This window comes from Oryx dammah, unplaced genomic scaffold, assembly GCF_014754425.2.
Source record: "Oryx dammah isolate SB20612 unplaced genomic scaffold, SCBI_Odam_1.1 HiC_scaffold_28, whole genome shotgun sequence".
In the NCBI taxonomy this organism is placed as follows: domain Eukaryota; kingdom Metazoa; phylum Chordata; class Mammalia; order Artiodactyla; family Bovidae; genus Oryx; species Oryx dammah.
In genome coordinates, this window is record NW_024070212.1 from 110,473,000 (window position 1) to 110,495,102 (window position 22,103).

Genomic DNA, 22,103 nt, shown 5'->3' on the forward strand with positions numbered 1-22,103 from the left:
CCAGTATTCTTGCCTGGAAAATCCCATGGACAGAGGAATCTGGCAGGCCACAGTCCACGGGGTCGCAGAGTCAGCCACGATTTAGCAACTAAACAACAACAGCCTCTGTGTTAGCTAGTTCAACTCGCTTAGGGATACAGAGAGCAAACACGGGAAACTGGAGTGGAGGGGAGTGGGAGCGGTCGGGTGTGAAGTAGAAATCTAGAGGGAAGACTCCAAAACCCGACTCCAAGTCCAGCAAGACAAATGGCTGCAATCTCCGGAATCCTTTTCTGCGCGCAGCCCTCCCCCCTCGCCGCTCCCCTGGGCAGTGTGGATGCCCGACAGCCGTCTCTGGGCCAAGACCAACCCAGCTCTCCGGAGGGTACCTGGGGGCAGGTCAGTACTCTGTAGACCAGAGTAGGAAATCTCCCCACCTTCCCCTGCACGGTCCTCCCACGGGGCATTTGTTTAAATTAACAAATTTCCTGTTTTTCGATGCAAATACTCCTGGTAGGAGGGGTTCACTGACTAGTTAGCCATTTGGTATTAATGCATCCTTAGCCAGCTGCCTAGAGCTCGCAGCAAAGGTGAGAAAGCATTTTAGGAAGGGGCCTTCTTGCCTCAGTTCAGTTCAGTTCAGTTCAGTCGCATAGTCGTGTCCCACTCTTTACGGCCCCAAGGACTGCAGCATGCCAGGCTTCCCTGTCCCTCACCAACTCCTGGAGTCTACTCAAGCTCATGTCCATTGAGTCGCTGATGCCATCCAATCATCTCATCCTCTGTCATCCCCTTCTCCTGCCTCAATCTTTCCCAGCATCAAGGTCTTTTCAAATGTGTCAGTTCTTGCCTGGAGGGAACTAACTCCCCTACACAGACTACAGCGGGTGCCCCTGGCAATCCGGGCACATTCCATTCAACAATAGGTGTTTAGGCTGACACAGACCGGTTCCTATAGCTGCCTTGTAGCCCCATTCTCCTGCGAAGGGCCAGAACGGACAGGTCTGGTCTCTTCTTGCCCTTAAGGCCTCAGGATATTTGCAGGACAACCATCTGGTCATCTCTCTTTCCAACCCAAGCCCCTCCCTCCCTTGATTCATTCTGAATATCTCCAGACAGCCCTCTCTCGAGCTCTGCACTTTGATCTGTCAACTGGCCATCTCCACCGAATGTCTGCTAAATACTCCACCAGTGCGTGCATTCCCCCTGCTGGATGCCTCCCCAGCCAACCAGGAGACCAGGCAGAACCCAGAGCCAGCCTCAGGTGCTCTTGTACGTCATGTCACCCCCCTGGTCAATGCCTCACTGAGTCCCTTGAATCCCTAAAGGCTTTCAAAGCAGTCCCCTCTTTGGTATTTGGAACCCCCACCCCCCCACCCCCCGCCCTCTGTTCAGGCTTCCCTTGTGACTCAGCTGGTAAAGAATCTACCTGCAGTGAGGGAGACCTGGGTTCCATCCCTGGGTTAGGAAGATGCCCCGGAGAAGGGAAAGGGACTTCAGTATTCTGCCCTGGAGAACGTCATGGACTGTATAGTCCACAGGGTCGCAACGAGTCAGACACAACTGAGTCACTTTCACTTTCACTCTTTCTGTCCAGCCTTCTCTCTGTCCCCCTTTTAACCTATGGGTCTGCTTTTGTCACTTCTCTACTTACAAACCTCTGTTGGGGTCCAAACCCCTGTGGGTGAAGGCCACCTCCTGGCTCTGTAACAGGCTCTTTACCAGGTATGCCACTCCTTGCCAACTTCCTCTGCTAGGACTCTGCCCACTCCACCCCCTAAGTCCTCACCCTTCCTGGTTGAGGCTCCCTAGGGCATCGCCCCTGGGCTTTTAGCTCCGTGTACCCAGCGGCACTGCCCGGCACTGTATTCGAGGTGAATGGGGCTGTCCTTACACTGAGACAGGCACTGGTCTCCCTGGCGTCCTGGTGTCTTTCCTCGGGGTCCCAGGAGGTGCAGTGGGTGGGCAGTCACTGGGACCTGCTGCTTTGCGCAGTTTCAGCGCCCCTGAAACCCGATATAAAACTAAACGGAACCTGGGAACACAGTGCTGCACCAAGGAGGAAAGATGCTTTATTTTAAAATCAGAAAATATTCAAGTGAAATTATGTATATTAAGATGAGTATAATAAAACCTTCCAATTGAAAAATAAGCTAAAAATATCCTTCTAATTATAAAATCAGTTTAGAAAGTCACTGAGTTCTGAAGGCATAGCACCTGAAGCTACATTCCATTTCCCATGATCTATTTTCTATCACACTTGGTGCTTACTGGGCAGGCTATTATTAAAATCTCTAACTGACATTTTGTTCTGAATCATTCACAAAATAAAGCACAGGTAAATATTTCAAGTATTTATGTTCCATTAGTCCATAGTTGTTGCTCTGTAAATGTTTGTTAAGGAATTAATGATATGTTTCTTAAAAAATTTTTAAATTTTTATATATTTTATCTAAAGATTATTTCTTACTTTGGGTTATAAAAGGTAAATGTTAGAAACGAAGTGGATTCTTATGTATGTGGCAACCTCAGCGTTCAGGAGTTCTTATCCATGTTTACAAAACATAACATTTTATGTTTATAAAATGTTAACTTTATTCTGAGGGAGAATTGTTAAAAGCAGAAGGAAGCTTAGAAATGATCTGGTCCAGATCTTATTTTGAAAAAGAAGCAGCAGAACCAGAGGGTTGAAATGACAAGCCCAAGATCCCAAAGCTGGCTAGTGGCCGATTTTGGAAGTATGTGCTAGTGAGTCAAGACTGCACTGTGTGGGATAAGGAACTGCAAATTTCTGTTTTCTTATTCTAAGTATTTTTAGGGGGACTTCCCTGGTGGTCCAGTGATTGAGAATCCGCCTTCCAGTGCAGGGGACTCAGTTTGACCCCTTGTTGGGGACCTTGTTGCGATCCCACGTGCCTCCGGACAACTAAACCTGAATGGCACGGCTAGAGAGCTTGTGCGTGGCAAGGAAAGATCTCATGCAGTCAAGTAAAAGAAACGAAGAAATAAATACTTTTCAAGAATTTAGGGTCATATGATATACTACCAGATTACTAAATGTCAAAATGCATCTGTATTCTTAAATCTAATGGGAAAGTGACTGTAGTGAGATGATAATCCTCAAATATACACTTAAAATCATCTAAAAACAGGTACTTGCTAACGCTTAATTAACTATATATTTTAAATCAATAAACACTATTTTTGTCACTCTTAAGACTTTTTCAGTTGCCTTGAAAATCAACAGATTTAAACCAGAGAGGCAGTGCCAGCCGTCAATCCACAGAAGCTAAGTGGACCTCCCAAGTTAGGACAGTTAGGAAAAGGACAAGACGTAGTGTCTCTCACTGCAGCTCCAAGAGAAGCCATTCAGTTCAGTCCAGCTGCTGTCGTGTCTGACTCTTTGCAACCCCTTGGACTGCAGCATGCCAGGCTTCCCTGTCCATCACCAACTCCCGGAGCTTGCTCAAACTCATGTCCAACGAGTCGGTGAGATAAGATTTCCCCTCAAGAAAACTCTTCTGAAAGTAGATTCTTCTGTTGCATAGTTGGAAATATTTTACTGGTGACGTGGAGGTAGAGATTTTTCCTTGCTTTTTACCATGAGGCTCATTTGTAAATGTGGGATCGTCACATGTTATAGAAATGTTTCAAAGACAATCAGTTTATCCCTGTTTATTAATCTTACCTAAAGAGAGGTCTGGCCTTTTCCTTGGGCTCCTGGGAGGTGACCTAGCTAAGCCACTGGAATTGGCTTAAGAGTGTCTTTGCTTACCCAGGGGCTGGGGCCACGTCAGATAAGGTGGAGGCTTCGGGCCATGTGACAACAGCTCAACCTCCAGAGGGGCTGAGGATGGTGGTCAGCCACCTGGGTACCCAGTCAGTTCTAGCTGATGGAGCCCCAGTAAAAAGCCCGGGTGCCCAGGCCCAGAGGAGCTTCCTGGCTAGCAGTATTGTCACGTACTGTTCCCCAGGGACGTTGGCTCTGTCTGCAGTTTCATAGGGCCAAGACAGCTGAAAGTTCCCAGCGGAACTTTCCCGGATGCTGTCCTGTGCATCTCTACCCTTGTCTGATTTAAAACTGTAGCTTTACACTGTAATAAACCATAATTGTAAGTTATAGCCCTGAGTCCTTCTCATGAATTTTGGAACTGACGAGGGTCTTGTGGGCTGTCCCCAACTTTGCAAACCTTGAATCCAGCTAGAGTACGGTGACTGTGTTCCTCTTACAGCCTTCAGTTTTCTTCATCTCTTTTTCTCTCCCTCAGTCTGCCCCATACACAGCTGGCAGGTTAGTTTTCCTCAAACACATCTGTTTCCACCCATCTGCTGTCTTCAGTGACCTCCCCCACCCCAGTACCTTGCCGGTACTTCCTTGCTAATGGAGTTAAGGTGCAGCCTGGAGTGGCTTCTCTCTCCCAGAATGAGAGAAGATATTCACTATACATATGACAAAGGTCCCCAGAATCAGCAAGGAAAAAACAAGCAGAAATACTCAATCAAATATTGGCAAGAGATCTGAACCGTCAGTTCTCAAAAGAAGTTGTTCCAAAGGCCAAAATGGTGGAAACGATAGGTGTTTTAACCTTCATTACTAGTAAAAAAAAAAAATGAGATATCATGGCATCCATTCTGACCCAGGGAGCTGGGTCACCCCTGAGAGCAACCACAGCTCTGCCTTTGCTCTGCTTGCTCTGCCCCGTTATCACCCACTTTCATGGTTCCTCTTCCTAGTGACCTGAGGTGTGGGGATGGGGCAGCTCTGAAGATGTCATTTATCTCTGCATCTCCAGCATCCTGCCCACCCAGGAGGCATCGGGAAACAATCAGGGAATCAAAAAATGTGGGGAAGTTGATAGCTGTTCTGTTGCCGTCTTTCTTCTGCAGTTGTTGAGTGTAGCTAATATTAGCATGCCCTTGGTATTACACCTTGCCCTTCTTTGGTTAATGAAGATATTTCTTTAACTGACCTCTTTGGGAACTAGCAGGCTTCTGGGGTTTGATGCATAAGTGTTGAGGCTGTAACTGACCTGCTGTGGTGAATCATAAAACCTATGAAAACTGGATTCACTGTTTTGGTGAAGTGAGGAGCGTTTTGTTTTTGTTCTTTTTTGACATGGTTGCTAGGGTGGATGATTGTTATAGTTTTGCTTAAATAGGGAAAAATCTAGAGGGATGAAGAGATGCATGCAAATATTTGTCTGGTTTAGGGAGATATGTGAGTGTTGGATAGGTTTTAGTGATCATGGGAAGCAGGCATTGTGGTCTTAGGGCTTAGTTGCTGAAGATTTGACATTGCTCTGTTGAATACATCTTTGGAATCAAAAATAGGCAACCAAGCTTTGCTCCACTTCCAGGCATGAGAGGGGCCTGGATGATGTTATGTGGCTAGTGAAATGTTGGAATTTCCAAAGCACTTTGATGGTTCGCGTGTCCCTAGTACTGTCCTTTAAAGGCTGAGACAAATAGTGGCCATATAGTCAATTATGAGTTGCAGACAATTGTATGGCCTTGATGGAAATGTATTTCTCAAAACAGGCTCCCCAAAATAACTCATGGGTAAAACACTATAATGCTTTGTCTTTATCTGAAACTGTGGAAAATGAGAGAGGGCCTGAAATATGGGTTTGTTTAGAACATTACTAACCAAGGAGCCAGAAGCACATGGGTTCTGAGGATTTTGATTGTGGGTGATGTGATATACTTTGACCAATAGGAGCGTTTTGGAAATAAGAGGGACCTAAGGGAAAATGTGGTTATTTCCAAAATATGTTGAGGATGAAATTTGGAGAAAATGAGATTGTGAGTTGCCTCTGTACACATCAGTTACATGTTAGATTGTGGCCATTAGGATTTATACACTCTTAGTTGGAACTCAAACTGTGAAGGCGTTAATACCCTACTTCCTTCCATTTAGATATTTAATCATTTTAAATCACTTTACAAATAATATAGTTAGATCTAATTTAGCCCTATATTAATTAGACCATTTTGTAAAGTATAGTATGCTATACACATAGAAAATGATATTATTATTATTATTTGGAAGTCTGCACTTATTGTTTGGAGAAGGAAATGGCAACCTACTCCAGTGTTCTTGCCTGGAGAATCCCAGGGATGGGGGGAGCCTGGTGGGCTGCCGTCTATGGGGTCGCACAGAGTCGGACATGACTCAAGTGACTTAGCAGCAGCAGCAGCAGCACTTATTGTAATGGAGAATGCATTGCCTTCACTATTAACCAAATGCAGTAAAATTATTTAAGGTATGACACCAGAAAAGATGTCCATTCATAAATAAAATAGGCTTGAAGGAAAAGCATGTATTAATAGTTGACAAAATTAATAACTAGATGTTGTTCATACATTGTTCCTTGAAAATTGCAAATAACTGGATTTTAGAGAAATGCTTTCTTTAGCAAGAAGTAAGTAGAGCAAAAACTTCTTATTTCCTACTGAAACAAACCACCTTGCCCTTAACATCCACTAGAAAGAATGTTCTATGTTGAGTCACCAGGACTAAACGTTCAAGGATTTAGAGTCTCATAAAAAGACCAAGAGGTCTTTGGTAGAGACTGGTCACTTTACAGGAGCTATTACAGGCTTGGATGAGGTGCCCTACTGGACAGGGTGCCTGCTTCCAGGCCCTGACTGCCCATCACCATGTTGACAAAAATGCCTTTCATCCCAGGAATTCAAAGTTTTTGACTACTATTGGGAGTATCTATTTGAAGGCTCTGAAATAAGGGAACTGGTGACCACAGTGTGCAATAAACAAAGGAATGTTGTAATAAAGACAAAGCATGATATTTCAAATCATATCAGATACACAGAAGTCAAAGAATTAAAAAACCGATCAGCCAGTGTTAGCCAAGGCTTGTGAACTCTTGTTTGCTTCTGGAGGTGGGCGTGTGAGTTGATGCAACCTTTCTAGAGGGCATTCATTTCGTAAATCTGCAAATGTTCATGCTCTTTGGCAAAGAGATTGTACTTCTAGGAATGTATCCTAATGAACTGTAAGAATCTATGTGAAAAGTTAGCAATAAGAATGTTTATTATGGGGTTATTTATCATAATGGAATAGTTAGAGTAGCCTAACTGTCCAATAATAGGAGATTGACCATTTAAATTTTGACATCTCTGTACACACTGCAATATTTAAAATGGATATTCAACAAGGACCGACTGTAGAGCACAGGGAACCCCGGCCATTGTTAGGTGGCTGCCTGGATGGGAGGGGAGTTTGGGGGAGAATGGATACATACATATGTATGGCTGAGGCCCTTCGCTGTTCACCTGATACTATCACAACATTGTTAATTGGCTATATTCCTATATAAAATAAAAAATTAAAAATAAATTATGACATGTCTATAAAATAAAATATCATTAAAGTGACATTTTTTTTTGTTGGAGCAGAGAACATACTTTTATTTATTCATTAAAAAAATATTCATTTATCTGGCTGCATCGTGTCTTAGCTGTGGCAGGCAAGATCTTCATTGCAGCCCACAGTGAGGTGTGCTTCAGTTGTTCCTTGGCAGGTGGGATCTTAGTTCCCCAGGCAGGGATCAAACCTGTGTCCCCTGCATGCAAGGTGAATTCTTAACCACTGGACCACCAGAGAAGTCCCTGAAATGATTTCTGAAAAATCTGGAAAGATTCCCATAATATATTGACTAGAAAAGTAGATTCCCAACCTGGATGGTAGTACAGTTTTATTTTGTTTATAGAGTTAGACTTTATAGACTCTTAAGCATATATATATGTTTGAAAAGGACTGGAAGAATATTTCATAGTACTAGTAGTTGATCGGTCAGATTCTGAGGGAATTTTCATCTTTTAACTCATATGTGTTTAAAACAATTTTTTTGCAATAAATGTGTCACTTATGTAATAAGGGGGAAAAATTACTTGAAAACATCAGTCCCTTAGTGGGCATACACTTAGAACATGAGTTTAAAGTGTTCATATGACCATAGGGAGTCCTGATGAAGTTGAAAAGGGGAGCTGAGTACAGTTCATTAGGGTACATTCTCTAGATTTACTTGAGGGAAAAACACCTCAATTCATTACATAAACCTATCTTTTAAAAAGCTCTTCAGTTTCCAAAGACTCACGAATTCAAGTTTTACAGTAGATTACTTCCTGGCATCTCTAAAATTAAAGCACTTACCTGATATTCTGATCTGCCTGGTTGTATAAATAGTCTTTTTCCCCCAGAAGTCCCCCATTACCCTCCACAAACCCACGTGTACACTCCAAACCAGAATGCTGCCTTATTTTTTTCACTGAAGTCCTGGTCTCATTAAAGCAGTCATCAAAGAAATGACTGCCTCCAGTAAAAGGCAGTTCTCCTAACATCACAAGCCTTTCCCTGCCCTCCTGCATGGCTGTATCCCAAGTGCGCTGGCTTAAACGCCACCTCCTCCATGAAGCCCACCCTGCATCCCATCTCCTGTAGCACTTCACCAGGGCTGCTCTTGAGGTGTGATCATTTTCTTGGAGAATGAGTTCTCTGTCCTCTTGGACTGTGCATGGAGACAGGCCTCAGCCTGACTAATGCTTCCCTCCCCCCCAACTATGTCGGCAGAGACCTTGTGGCTCCTGGACATTCAAGACCTCATCGCCGAATGGAGGTGACGTGGAGGAGGCTTGAAAGCACAGGCGTTCTTTTGGTCTCTTCCCAGTTTCTCAGTAAATTACCGTCAGAGAAATGTTCACAAACCCTTTCCTCAACCTCCTCTCCTTGCTACTCCCTAAGTAAGTGAGTGTACTGGTAGCTGAAATACCATCATTTCCTGGGGGAAACAGCAGCTCACCAGCAGAGAAGTGAAATTTCATTCTTGTTTCTTTACCTGTTTGTTTTCACCCCTCCCCTGAGCTGACCAGTTGATGCTTCTTTTCCTAATTTTAAACCCGTGTCTCATTTTTTCTACGCAGTAAAGATTGCATGCTAAATTATTGCTATTTCTAATGTGTTGCTCAGCCCTTGGAGTAGCTTTTATTTGTCACAGAGTCAGCGGGATCTCAAGGCTTGTTTCTTTGTTAGGCTCAGGGTAAGATGGTCCTTATTTGTCTCTCTTTTCTTCCTAACAATGAGGGTCTTTTGTAGGGAGTCTCAGAGGAGGGTCTTAAGCTCAGCATTCTTGCATTTGAAATTAGCATTTGTTCTGTAAAAAGAAGGAGACTCTAACCTGTCATCAGTTGAGTGTTTTCTGTAAGAAGTGATGGATTTTTACCAGGAGAGAGGAAAGCCTCGTTGACACTGTGAGTCAGAGAAATGACAGAATAGAACCGGAAAATTCCTTCCTGTTGAGAGCACCTGAGCATACACAGTGTCCCTTCCTAACCCAAGGCCTCCGTTTCCTTCACAGGCTGTTAATCTCCATTGACTGTGTGTGTCTTAAAGATGGAGTGCACTGAAATTTCTGTTATGACCAACCTGAAAATCTTCAGAGAATAATACAGGCGCTTGTGCATTGCTGATGGGAGAGCAAAACAGCCTGACCTCATATGGAAGGGAACTAGCCCGTAACTAACAGAACCACACAAGTTCAATGGACCAAGTGTGTGCGTGCGTGCTCAGTTGCTTCAGTCACGTCTGACTCTGTGCGACCCCATGAACTGTAGCCCACCAGGCTCCTCTGTCCATGGGATTTTCCTGGCAAGAATACTGGAGTGGATTGCCATGCCCAACTCCAGGGGATCTTCCTGATCCAGGAATAAAAACCACGTCTCCTGTGTCTCTTGCATTGAAGGCAGATTTTTTTTTTTTAACTGCTGAGCCACCAGGGAAGGAGAAGGCAATGGCACCCCCCTCCAGTATTCTTGCCTGGAAAATGCTATGGACGGAGGAGCCTGGTAGGCTGCAGTCCTTGGGGTCTCGAAGAGTCGGACACGACTGAGAGACTTCACTTTCATGCATTGGAGAAGGAAATGGCAACCCACTCCAGTGTTCTTGCCTGAAGAATCCCAGGGACAGAGGAGCCTGGTTGGCTGCCATCTGTGGGGTCGCACAGAGTCAGACACAACTGAAGTGACTTGGCAGCAGCAGCAGCAGCACCAGCAAAGTCCCAGACTGTTTGTGCCCCCTACAGACCCATCCAAAGAAGATGGAGAAGCTGTATACAGTCAGCAAAAACAAGACCTGGAGCCGACTGTGGCTCAGATCATCAGCTTCTCATAGCAAAAGACAGGCTTAAAGAAAGTGGGGGAAATGACTAGGCCAGCCAGGAATGACTTGAATCAAATCCCCTGTGAATATGCAGTGGAGGTAATGAATAGATTCAGGGAATTAGATCTAGTTAATAGTGTGCCTGAAGAACTATGGATGGAGGTTTGTAATGTTGTACAGGAGGCAGCGAACAAAACCATCCCAAAGAAAAGGAAAAGCAAGAAGGCAACGTGGTTTCTAAGGAGGCCTTACAAATAGCTGAAGAAAGAAGAGCAGCGAAAAGCAGGGAGAAAGGACACGGAATAGCCAACTAAACATGGATTTCCAAAGAACAGCATGGAGAGACAAGAAGGCCTTCTTCAATGAACAGTGCATAAAACTAGAAGAAAATAACAGAAGGGGAAAATCTAGAGATCTCTTCAGGAAAATCAGAAATATCAAGGGAGCATTTGACCCAAAGATGGGCACATTAAAGGACATAAATGGTAGAGAAACTAGTAGACACTGAAGAGATCAAGAAGAGATGGGAAAAATACGTGAAAGAACTGTACAAAAAAGATCCAAATGAACTGGATTACTACAATGATGTGGTCAACCACCCAGAGCCAGACATTCTGGAGAGCAAAGTCAAGTGGGGATTAGGAAGCACTGCTGTTAATAAAACTAGTGGATGCGAAGGAATTCCCGTAGAACTATTCAAAACCCTAAAGAATGATGCCATAAAGATGTTGCATTCAATATGTCAGCAAATCTGGAGGACCCAGCAGTGGCCACAGGACTGGAAAAGGTTAATCCTCATCCCAATTCCCATGAAGGGTAGTACTAAAGAATGTGCTAACTGTCAGACAATTGCATTCATCTCCCATGCTAGTAAGGTCATGCTTAAAATCTTGCAAGCTAGGTTTCAGCATTATGTGAACCAAGAAAGTCCAGATGTCCAAGCCGGGTTTAGAAAAGGAAGAGGAACCAGAGATCAAATTGCCAGCATTTGCTGAATCATAGAGGAAGCTAGGAAATTCCAGAAAAATATCAACCTCTGTTTCATTGACTACGCCAAAGCCTTTGACTGTGTGGGTAATAATAAACTGTGGAAAGTTACTAAAGAGGTGGGAATATCAGACCATCTTACCTGTCTCCTGAGAAACCTGTATACAGGTTAAGAAGCAACAGTTAGAACCCTGTATGGAACAACCTGATTGGTTCAAGACTGAGAAAGGAGGGGCTGTCTGCTGCCACTCTGATTGTTTAACCTATGCCCTGAGCACATCATGAGAAATGCCAGGCTGAATGAGTTTGAAGCTGGAATCAAGACAGGCGGGAGAAACATCAACAGCATCAGATATGCAGATGATACCATGCTAATGGCAGAAAGCGAAAAGGAACTAAAGAGCCTCTTAATGAGGGTGAAGGAGGAGAGTGAAAGAACTGGCTTAAAACTAAATATTAAAAAAACTAAGATCATGGCATCCAGCCCCATTACTTCACCGCAAATAAGAGGGGAAAAGGTGGAAGTCGTAACAGATTTCCTCTTCTTGGGCTGTAAAATCACTGTGGATGATGACTGCAGCCATGAGATCAGAAGACGTTCACTTCTTGGCAGGAAATCTGTGACAACCTAGACAGTGCATTGAAAAGCAGAGACATTACTCTGCTGACAAAGGTCCATATAGTCAAGGTTATGGTCTTCCCAGTGGTCATTTATGGTTGTAAGAGATGGATCATAAAGAAGGCAGAGCACTGAAGAATTGATGCCTTTGAACTGTGGTGCTGGAGAAGACTCTCGAGAATCTCCTTGGAGATGCTGTTGATGTATCTCCTTGGAGAGCAAGGAGATCAAACCAGTCAATCTTAAGGGAAATCAACCCTGAATATGCTTTGAAAGGACTGATGCTAAAGCTGAAACTCCAGTATTTTGGTCATCTGACACAAACAGCTGACTCACGGAAAAGTTCCTGATGCTGGGAAAGATTGAGGGCAGAAGGAGAAGAGGGCATCAGAGGATGAGATGGCTGTGTGGCATCACCAATGCAATGGACATGAACTCAGGCAAACTTCAGGAGATGGTGAGGGACAGGGAGGCTTGGTGTACGGTAGTCCAAGGGGTTGCAGAGCTGGACACACTGGGCGACTGAACAGCAACAACAAATTCATATGCTGAAACCCTAACCCCCGGAGTGATGGAGGCGGGGCTTTTGGAGGGTGATTAGGTCATGAGGGTGGGGTCCTCATCAATGAGATTAGTGCCCTTACAAAAGAGACCCTAGAGAGATCCCTTGTCTTGGTCTTGGCTTTCCCAGCTTTGAGAACTGTGGGAAATAAATGTTTGCAGCTTACAAACCACCCATTCTACGGTATTTTGTTAGAAGGGCCTGGTTGGATTAAAACAACAGGCATTATCCCTTTGACCCAGCAATTCCATTTCTCAGAATTACCCTGAAGACATGTCCTGAAATATGAAGCAAAATGTGCACAAGGTCATTCTCCATGGCATTATTTTGACAGCAAAATATTGGAAACAACCTACATACCCATCCAAAGAAGGTTGGCTGAATACACCATGGTATAGTCAAAGGATGAAGCAGAACTGAGAACGAGGACGGTGTTTCTGAACTGACATGGAGTGATTTCCAGAGCTAGGTGAAAGAAGCAAGGTATGGAAGACCACGTGTGATTTGTGAACTAAAGAAGAGGAAGCCATATAATTATACACCCACTGCACCCCTGTCCCAAATAGGAAACACAGGAAGGAAAAGAGAGAAACTAGTAAAGATGGTTATTTCCAGAGTTAGGGTAGAGAGTAAAATCTTTCTGAGTGTACTTTTTATGTAGTTTTGAATATATAACCATGTAGATGTTTTTACATATTCAAATCATTTTTGAAAAATTAAAAGTATGGGGGAGCATCAAATCCTAGTATTGAAAATGAACTGAAACAAATGAACCTAAGTAATTATCAAATTGATAGCATAATGAGAGAAAAAAGTTCAAGCCATTTTTAAAATATGTTCTGTCTTTTGCTGTTACTGAGATCTATTCTAGGAATAAAAAAGAGCAAAGACGTTTTAAAACTTTATTTGGTAGGTGTTCTGGGTTGAGTTGTGTCCCCTGAAAAGATACCTTGAGATCCTAATGCCTGGTACCTTGAATGTGACTTGATTTGGAAGCAGGGTCTTTGCAGATGTCATGGCCTTAAGATGATGTCATACTGATAAGCCCTAATCCAGTAACTGGTGTCTTAAGAAGAGGGAAATCTGGGCACAGAGACACAGACACGTAGATAGGAGAGCACTGTGTGAAAATGCTGGCAGAGACTCAGGAGATGCATCTGCAAGCCAAGGAGCGCCAAGGGTGGCCAGCACCCCCAAGAACCTAGTGGGGAGGCATGGGACAGGTTCTCCCCAGCAGCCTTCAGAGAGCGTGGCCCTGCTTCATTTTGGACCTGTGGTCTCCAAGACTGTGATAGAACAAAGTTCTGCTGTTCTTGAGCCACCCTTTGTGGTGCTTTGTTGCAGCTGTGCTAGGAGAATAATATGGGAGATTCGTTACTGGTTATGGTACAGGTAGAATAACTGTGAAATTCTTCTTTGTGTGTTCATAGAATAGAGCATTATCCTATAGTAAACACACCGATGTTGAGAACTGAGGGCCTCACATGGAATAAATAGGGAGGGAGGTGGGGGGAGGCTGGGTGTCGGACTGGAATTGAAGGTGTCCGTGTGAACTCACAGGTGTGTGTGTGTATACACACACAGGCACACATGTTTCATAGCTCTGTCCACTGTAGGAGCAATGACTTTCCAGTAGTAATGAGCACATAGAGCCCAAAGGTCTTGGTTTCTAAATATTATTCTGCATTTTTAAAATCCTTTTGGGAACTTGGACTTCTTGGAGAAATGACTGACTCTAGGATTGGGATGTAGAAATTATATTAAGATTTTCCTGTGTCAGATAATGAAGACGTGCAAAAGGACATGAAGAAATATATCAACGGGACATAAAAGCCAGCTTAAATGGCTTTTACTGGCTAAATCTGTGACAGTTTGAACATCAACGGGAATTAGACACTAATAGATTCAATGGATATATTCAATTAAACCACAAAAGCAAATAATTACCAAGAATTCACAGTAAAACTCAAAAACAAAATAAAACAAAAAACAAAGAAGAGGACTTCTTCATTGAAGAATATCGATTAATATAAGAAGGAAGAATAAAAGAACATTCCCATTTTGCAATTCCCAGTGTAATGGTTGATTCAGGAAGGATCATTATGGATGTTAAAACCACTGAGTGAAGGAAAGAGGGTATGTACATGGTCTCAAACTATCACTTATACAGATAACTTATTAGTTGCAAAAGGGAAAAAATTATAGCTTTACTTTGGAGCAATCTGGCAGCATCTGAATTAACCAAATGCTCAAATTTAGCATCAGGAATAGCAGGTCAGCTGACATTAATGCCTCTGGAGGGTACCGTTTGAAGTACACACCACCTGGATGCATTCTTGCTGAAAACGTTTAACATGAATCTAACCAAGTGTCTAACTCTGACTCTCAGAGCTGGAGAATACAGGGAGTAAAGGAACAGATTGCAACTCTGCACAGGGATGTAGTCAGACAAAGACACAGTGGAGGCCGTTCTGCAGTTGATAGGCCTGGATTTTCACAAAATCAGTCATGGTGAAAAATGGGGAGATTGTTGAGATTATAGGAATCTAAAGGGAGTATCTGACAAACGCCGTGCTCAAAATTTGATTAGACCTTGATTCACAGGTTTGGAAAAGACCCTGGTTCTGGGAAAGGTTGAGGGCCGGAGGAAAAGGGGCAACAGAGGATGAGAGAGTTGGATGGCATCATCGATTCACTGGATGTGAGTCTGAGAAGACTCCGGGATTGTGAAGGACAGGGAAGCATGGGGTGCTGCAGTCCGTGGGGCTGCAAAGAATCGGACAAGACCGAGCAACTGAACAACAACAATACAAACCCCAGCTGTAAAAGGGATTTTAGGGGAAAATTCCCTGGCAGTCCGGCGGTTAGGACTCGGTGCTTTCACTTTGGTGGCCTGGGTTCAATACTTGGTCAGGAAACTGATATCCCAAAGCCAAGGAAAAAAAAAGATATTTTGGGAAAAATTGGAAGAAATTTGAATGTCGACTGGCTATTAGATAGATTATGGAATGATTGTGAATGTTCTTAGGTGTGAGAAGGGCATCGTGAATATGTAGAAGAATCATCTTATTCCTAGAAGCTTTATGATGGATATTTAGGGGAGAAGTGTTTGATGCCTGCAATTTACTTTCCCATGATTTAGTGGGAGAAAGAGCATGCAAATATGCTGGGTGTTAATAGTTTAGAGGATCTAGGTTAAGCGTATGTGGGAGTTCATCGTACTTTTGTTTCCATTTTTCTGTATGTTAAATTTCTTTCTTTATAAAAAATTGGGGGAAAGGAAAAAAGTACTTAGAGAAAGAGCACATTTGATTTAAAGAACTGTATTAACAATCAATTTTAAATGCAATCCGATGTAAGGTATAGGATATTGAGTTAAGCATGGTATGAAAGCTGAAGGAATGAAGTGGCCTTTGCTAGGTGAGGTGGCCGTAAGGTGGCCCCACTGGAATGTGAGCCCCAGGAAGGCAGAGCATGTGGTCTTCTGTCCACTGCCAACCCCCTGGTACCTAGAGCAAAACCTGGGTCCTAGTAGGTACTCAAGAAACATTCATCTGACACAATGAACTGTGAATAGCTCAGTGATAAACACCTTTATCCGATTTCTGATTTGTTTTTTCAGGAGAGACTCTTGGTCAAAGTTTAAGAGCATTTTTATTGCTTTTCACGTATTTCATGAAATCACAAAATGTTATACCAATTTATACTCAACCGGAGTCTCTCTCTGTACCCTTTCCAGTATTCAGTATTTGAATTTTAAGTAATTTGCCAGTGTGGTACAGGAAAAATGATATCATGCTCTGTTTTGCTTTTTTTTTTCTTTACTAGTGAAGTTGGTTTCTTGTGTGCGTTTATGATGGCTTTGTATTTTTCTTTTGTGAATAATCTTTTTGAAACCATGGGGAATCATTAGTCAAATCCACGTCTCCTGCCTTTATGAATCAAGGTGGTTTTAAGACTTGCATGTCTTCCAAATGGGGTTTAGCCTAAATGATAAGATGTTTGCCTGAGTTGTTTTCCAGGAACTTGGAGTCAGTTGCGTCTAGTTCCAGCTGGGCTGGTAAAGAGGGGCTAGGACCACTGACCTTCTGACTAGCCACCAGCAAGTATTCACTCGGAGACCCTTCGACATCAGAGTGCCGAAAACTCCCCCCTCACATGGTGCCTAGAGCCTCCATTTTTGAACATGCAGAGGCCTGTAGCTTGGTTTCACCTGCACAGGAAGACAATGCCTGAATCTTTCCCCCAGTCTCCTCTCCCCAGCTCCCCAGGCTTCCCTCATGCCTTGGCCTGCCTTTTTCCTTTGTAAACCCTTTCCCTGCTGCAAACCTTGGCGTCTCAGCATTTTGACTTGCTGCACGTGGGGCAAAGCCAACCTGGTTCAGTGATGTTTTTCGTATCTTTTGCTTGTTTTGATTTTTAAGATAATATGGCTTTCCAATGGATTACTATGTTCAGTGAGCTGTTTTGTTTGTATACTTTTTTTTTTTTAAAAGCATGACCTGGGAATTCCCTGGCAGTCCAGTGGTTAGGTCTCCATGCCCTCACTGTTGAGGGCCTGGGTTCAATCCCTGGTCAGGGAACTAAGATGCCACAAGCCACACAGCACTGCCAAAAAATTAAAAACACGGGCCATTTTGTAGGGAAAGATCATTTCTAAGATATGTATGAGTGGAAGACCAGTGAGGGCTCTGCGTGCTGAGTCTTGGGCAGTGGGGTTGACTCTGCAGCCCTCATCCCTCCTCCCCCCACCTCCTCCCCAGGATTCCTGACTCCACTTTCACACTGGAGGGTGGGGCAGGGTCTTAGGCCTGGAGGTGAGGGTCTCGGGAGGCAAAGAGGGGGCTCACAGGGTCTTTTGGTCCAGCCCCTGCCTTCAGTCAGGCTAGAGAGCTGTATTCCAATTTTACTGAAAGGACGATCAAGAGGGCAAGACCTCTGTCCCTGGACCCGTGCTGTCCCAGGACCAAGTGGGCAAGGAGGGGCTCGGGGAGCCTCCTACTCCTGGCAGTTGCTGTGACCTCAGGTCACTTCCAGGAAGTCCCCTTGCTTCTGTCCCCCTGCCCTTGTCTGAGACAGTTTGTCCTGAAGCGGTCCCCATCAAAACCAGACTTTTGCCTTGTCTGTTGGTTCATTCTCTTTCTCACTAACCTATGATTGATTTCACCGCACGCTTCAGAACAAAGGAAGAAGAGCTGACAAATGTGCACGTGTGTGTGCGTGTGTTCAGTCGTGCCCGACTCTGTGACCCCACGGACTGTAGCCTGCCAGGCTCCGCTGTCTTGGGATTCTCCCGCCCACTGGAGTGGGCTGCCATGTTCCCCTTTGGGAGATCTTCCCGACCCAAGATCGAACTTGGGTCTTCTGCATTGCAGGCAGATTTTTAACCATCTGAGTCTCCAGGGAAGCCCCCTTAAGGAAGAGCTCCTAGGAAATATGAGGGAGGGAGGCGAGAAGCAAGGAGATGAAATGCCAGGCTCGAGGGTTTCAGCTTGAACCTCAGTCTCAGCTGCTTCCAGAGGGGCTCTGGGACGTGAACTGCCCCTTGGTCACAAGAAAGCTGAAATTGTATACGTTGGTGTCATTTGCTACTTGAGGGCTGTGAGGATACACTGTGCGTGTAGGTGTTTATGTACATACATTCCCCTGGGTGGCAGGGGAACAGGAGAAAGGCAGATGGGGTCAGACGAATCTGATGCCAAGCATTCTGCCCAGCATATCATGTATATGGGTAGGATTTACTTTCTAGCCCAGTTTATAGAATGTTTCGAATGTGATAGTTACCTATCGTGTGTGTGTGTATGTGAGAGAGAGAGAGTCAGCACATTCGTGTCCGACTCTTTTGTGACCCTGTGGACTGTAGCCCACCAGGCTCCTCTGTGCATGGGATTCTCCAGGCAAAAGTACTGGAGTGGATTCCCAGTTGCTCCTCCAGGGGATCTTCGGAACCTGGTGTCGAACCCAGGTCTCCCACATTGCAGGCAGATTCTTTACTGTCAGAGACAACAGGGAAGTTATCTGTTGCCATGTACCAAACGGCCCTGTGACCTTTCAGCCTACAGCAACACTTATCCTCTCAGGGAACTCCCTCAGTCCAGGAAGCACATGGTTTTAGGCTTCTTTCATAGGCTGAGGTCCAGCTGCTGCCCGTGGGCCTTGCGTTGGGTTCCCTGGTGTCCCCATGACGTGGAAGATGGCTTCCCCAGAGCGAGCGATCCACGAGAGGGAGAGAATAACGCCTGCTGCCTTCTATGTCCTTGATTCCAATTCACATGCCATTACGCACATCTATCCGTTAGAAGCAGTCACGAAGTCCAGCCCACATTCAATGGGAGGCCATGAGGCCTGGGCAGTGGAGTCACTGGGTGTCTTGAAGGTGGAGTACCCTGCATTCCTTCAGCTTTTGGCCAGAAAATTCTGAGGACAGCCCGCGTTGCCGCTCTATTTTGTGTCTGATATTCGCCAAGGCAGGGGTTCCGAAGTGGACAAAGACACCGGGTCCTTTCTGCCGAAGCCGCTGGCCCTTTAGCCCTGTTGGGGGGCTGGGAGTTACCTCAGGCAGTTCGGGGTTTTCCATCTGTGCACCCTCCCAGGCACTGCCTCTGGGCCTCTTTCCATATAGCAGACTCTTGCGGTAAAATGCACTACCTGTGATTTGGTGTTCCGCCTTAAGCCCAGATCCAGCATGTTGCCTCTTTGGCTCACAACACAGGTTCTTAGCTCGCTCCCCAGGCCAGGCGGGTGGCCTTGTCTTGGCTGGCACGTGACTTTGCAACCTGGGAAGACCTGACTCCTGGCATACTAATTAAGGTTGGCCAAAATAGAGCAGGCGTGGAGTCGAGATCTTAATTTAGAGGTTTTGTAGTTGCATGACTGGCGGTGTCAGGATTTGGGAGGCCGACAGTGCCAATTACCCACGTTAGAGAAAGAAAAGCCAGGTCGGGGGAGGTCTGCCGCTCTCTCCAGGGCGCTGCCTGCTGCCGGCTCTTGGTGCCTCCAGGGTGCTAAGGGCCCTGTCACTCACTCTTTTCTCTCTGTAACCTACCCCAGCCCCATTCCCTTTGGTGCAGTGGAAATCCCAGTACATTGTTTATGGGCAAAAGTAGTCCTCTCTCCCACAAATTAATTTTTTTAAACGTTAATTTTTATTTGGTTACTCCATGCAGCATGTAGGATTTTAGTTCCTCAACCAGGGCTCAAACCCATGGCCCCTGCAGTGGAAGCTTAGAGTCAGAACCACTGGACCACCAGGGAAGTCCCTCCCATGGATTCTCATAAGAAAGATGATGTGCTTGACCATATCGCTGTTGTCAGTGTGACAGGAAGTTTTGAGTGGCAGTTTTTCTTGGTATCTTCTTTTTAAAAATTGAAGTCTAGCTGATTGACAATACTAGTTTTACTGGATTGGGTAGTCGTTCCCTTCTCCAAGGAATCTTCCCAACCCAAGGATCGAACCCTGCATTGCAGGCAGATTCTTTACCATCTGAGCCACCAGGGAAGCCCGGTTTCAGATGAATAACATAGTGATTCAATATTTTTACAAATTATGTTCCACTGAACCCCGTTAAAGTTCTTATAAAACATCAGCCATGTTCCCTGACCTGCACGTGACGTCCTCGTGCCTTGCTTTTTTTTATACCCAGCAGTTTGTGTCTCTACCCACCTCCCCCATCTTGTCCCTCCCTCTCTTCCCACTGACAGCCACTACTTTGCTCTCTGTATCTGTAAGTCTGTTTCTGTTTTGTTGGTTTGTTTATTTTTTAGATGTCTCACGAGTGAAAGCATACAGCAAGTGTCTTTCGGTGGCTGACTTCTCTTGTAACGTGAGCCAGAGGCAGGATGCCGAGGAGAGGCTTAGTGGAGGTTCTGCTGCTAGAGCTGAAAGGTGAAGAAGGGAAACACAAAGCCTGTGAGGGCCTGGTACCCTCCAGGGACAAAACCCAGGTTACCAGAGGATGAAACGGCCGCAAAACTTTCAGCAGCCTGGAGGGAATGACTACTCAAGCCAGTAAAACTAGTATTGTCAATCAGCTAGACTTCAATTTTTAAAAAGGAGATACCAAGAAAAATGGCCACTCAAAACCTCCTGTCACACTGAGAACAGCGATACGGTCAAGCACGTCATCTTTCTTACGAGAATCCATGGGAGCGACTTCCCTGGTGGTCCAGTGCTTCTGACTCTAAGCCTCCTCTGCAGGGGCCGTGGGTTTGAGCCCTGGTTGAGGAACTAAAGTCCTGGGTGAGAGGCTGGGGCTCACGCCTCAGGCAAAGACCTGGACTACGTGTGCTCTGCGTGGTGACTAAGGCAGGTCTTTAAAAATAAGGCCAGAGTCATGCTAATGGAAACTGGAGATAGGAATGTAAATCCAAGGACAATACATAAGAACCAGGTAATGCAAGAATTGTTAATACGTGTAAGAATTACAGAGGAAATTCAGGCTGTTCGAGCTCTGACAGATGTTTATCAAGGACCTACTATGTGGCAAGCACTGCTTTAAATATTTCCCGTACGTTCTTTCATTGCTTTCTCGTGACTCTGTAGGATAGGGTGTGTGTTAGTTTCTCTGTCTTATCTGATTCTTTGCGACTCCATGGAATGTCGCCTGCCAGGGTCCTCTGTCTATGGGATTCTCCAGGCAATAATACTGGAGTGCCTTGCCTTTCCCTTCTCCAGGGGATCTCCCCGACCCAGGGATCGAACCCACATCTTTACATCTGTCTCCCGCATTGGCAACTGTGTTTGTAACCACTAGTGCCACCTGGGAAGCCTGTAGAGCAGGGTAATACTTACTGAATTTCAGAAACTCTTCTGCTGCGTGGTATTTGCTTTTCTTTTTATATACCAGCCAACGTAAATTTCAGTATAGATTCTGGGAGATGATCTCTCATTACATCTAGTAACTTTTTACTGATTACTATGTTTTTTTCATGGAGAAGGAAATGGCAACCCACTCCAGTACTCTTGCCTGGGAAATCCCATAGTAGATTAGTTAACTTCATATATCCTTTTCTACAAGAAAATAGTATTATTCACAAAACAACATTTTGGGGGTTGTATTTTCTAACTTTGCCATCTTTTTGCTGCGAAGTTTTGGCAATATAGTCAATTGACTTTACCAACCTATGTTGGTGGTTTAAATCTGTGACTGCTATTCTTACACAATCAACATACTCAAATGAATGAGTGAGGAACAGGCAGTAAGAAATCAGGCCAGAGGATCGTTGACATACATCCTTTTATGAGAATTAAGTGGCACAAACTTCTCAGTGATCTGCCAACAACGAGACTCTCCCCTGGAAGAGGTGTTGTGTGTTGCCTTCAGGTCATGTAGTCAAGCTCAGTTCTTTCTACAGAGCATGACCTGAGGTGATTGGGGTCTAGAAACCTTTCCAAGCATCTAGAAACCTTTCCAAGGAATGCATCAGAGCCACACAACTAAAGCCCAACAATAGCCTCCTGGACCGTGGGCTTTAGGGCACTGAGGTTTTCTGGGAAGTGGTTGCTGAATGTGTCCCTGAGGTACCAAAAATGGAGTTTTCTGATAAAAAGCGGCACTCAAAACAGTGGAGGTGCTTAATAAATATTCATTAAATGAATGAACATATAAATAATAGGTTCCTCTGGCTTGCAGGGGTGAAACGTCTGCCAAGAGTAATGATTTTTGTTTTAAAGCAGTTAACCATAAAAATGATTCATTCTTTGTACCAATATATGCATAACAGAACAGATCGCCTATGAAGGCAACTGGTGATTTTGTGCTCAGGGCTGTCACGCACAGCAG

General features: G+C 44.7%; 1 protein-coding gene across 2 annotated transcripts in view; it reads right to left on the reverse strand.

The window, feature by feature from the left end:
• NGEF (neuronal guanine nucleotide exchange factor) overlaps positions 1-22,103 on the reverse strand; it is a 131,058-nt gene that overhangs the window by 47,356 nt on the left and 61,599 nt on the right. The gene's annotated exons all lie outside the window — the stretch shown is intronic.